Raw genomic sequence first — 2,121 nt, 5'->3', positions numbered from 1 at the left:
TATATATATATATATATATATATATATATATATGTGTGTGTATATATATACAAAGTATAGACTTTGTATATATATATATATATATATATATATATATATATATGGGTGTGTGTATATATGCAAAGTATGGGGGTTTAGTTCACAGGTGATCTAAACCACTAGGTACATGTTGTAACAGATTACTAGGGCTCTAAGGTTATACTGGTAGTTACAGAGCCATTGCAGATTTCTGATTCAATGGATATATAATTGTTAAAGAGTACAACAAACATTAAGGCGAGGCAAACATCTTAAGTTGTATACAATATTTCTTCTTATAATAATATTGTATACGACTTGAGATGTTTGCCTTGCATTAATGTTTGTTGTACTCTTTAACAATTATAAATATATATACATATGTGCATACACACACACATCAATTTTTAGCAAAACATAAATTCGGAGAAGAAGCACACTCTAAGAAGTAGAGCAGTCTATATTATTACTGGTGAAGGCCGGTTTATAGGGTTACTCTGGGTTTCTCACCATAAAGGGTACCTTTATTCCATATCTTCAGACCCTAAGACCTGTTGGCCTATGACCAAATATAGACGGGGAAATGATATGGATGTAAACAAGGGGATTATCTGCCTTTGTTACTGGCTATCAGCTTCCGGTCATTTCGCCATCTTTCAGCTATGAGGGTAAACAATAGAAGGTTATCTTTCTCTCCTATCAGCAATCAACTTCTGGCCACTGTTAGTTTGGATATTATCACTATTATCACTATTATGCAGTTCCCAAAACACCAGCAGAAATCTAAAATGCAAGCATGGCTTGAAAATATCCATTCTGGAGTTCAATATGGCTCTGGTATGTGTGAGTTTTTCAGGATTTCCTTGTGTGTGGCCATGCATAGCTTTCAGCATTTTGTTCCATTGATGTAGGGACCTGGGCGCTCGAGGATTTTCCATCTGATCGAGTGTGGAATTCCATCTTCCTTTAGTTGCCAGGCATGGCTGGTGACCGATGTTATGCATCTCCTTTCTGGGATCCTGAAGGAGGATATATGGTTGGAAACATGTTTCTTAAAGGAATTTCCTGTGCAGCCAATGTATTTCCTTGGATATGTGTTGATAGTATCCAAGGAAAAAGGTACCCAATGCCCAGATGTTTACCTGAAAAGCAGGAGTTGGGTGTTTAATCCTTGCCTGCATGAAAGGAAAATTCCCAGTGTCGTTCCCCTGTTCATAAAAAGTGATTGCATATCACCTGTCAACTACTGTCCAGTCAGTCTTACTAGCTGCATCACCAAACTGATGGAGTCCTGTGTCAGAGAAACACTCCAAAACTTTTGGAGCTCTCACAGCCTTATTTGACCCTCACATTTTGGATTTATCCCTAATTCCAGCTGTTGTAACCAACTCATCAAATTTCTTGAGGACATCACCCGAGTTACTGATGATGGCTCATGGGTAGATGTTATCTACCTTGACTTTGCTAAAGCCTTCAATTCTGTGCAACACAAATGATTCATGGCAAAACTCTCTGCAATGGGTGTGAAAGATGACCTCTATAACTGGCTGAAGTCCTTCATTCTCAGTTGGAAAGAGGTAGTTATGGTTCTAGAACATCACTCTTCATCCTACAACATCTGGTGTATTACAGGGATCCATTCTCAAACCCCTACTGTTTGTTGCATATACTAATGACATAGATGCTAACTTGAGAAATGTTACAGTGTTGAAATATGCAGATGACATCAAGTTGTACTGAGCACAATTTCTTTTATATATATATATTTGCATATATAATATATATGTATATATATATGTATATACATACACAAATAAAACATACACATGTACTTTAATTAAATATTCTAAATGACCTGAGATGCTTGTCCTACCTTGGTTTTGTTTTCTTTTTCCTTTAATATATACCTGCTGACTTGGAAGCCAACTACAGACCCTGGTTCCAGCCTCGGCTGTGAACTTGGAACCTAACGAACAACCGATTATAAGCACTTATTCTGCATACTTATTGGTTTAAATCATCAGGGAACTAAACCCTACATATTCTTTATATATATATATATATATATATATATATAAGCAGAAATATACTCCGGTATATATA

The sequence above is a fragment of the Octopus bimaculoides genome, chromosome 16 (assembly GCF_001194135.2).
Source record: "Octopus bimaculoides isolate UCB-OBI-ISO-001 chromosome 16, ASM119413v2, whole genome shotgun sequence".
In the NCBI taxonomy this organism is placed as follows: domain Eukaryota; kingdom Metazoa; phylum Mollusca; class Cephalopoda; order Octopoda; family Octopodidae; genus Octopus; species Octopus bimaculoides.
Note: the sequence above shows the minus strand (reverse complement) of the source record.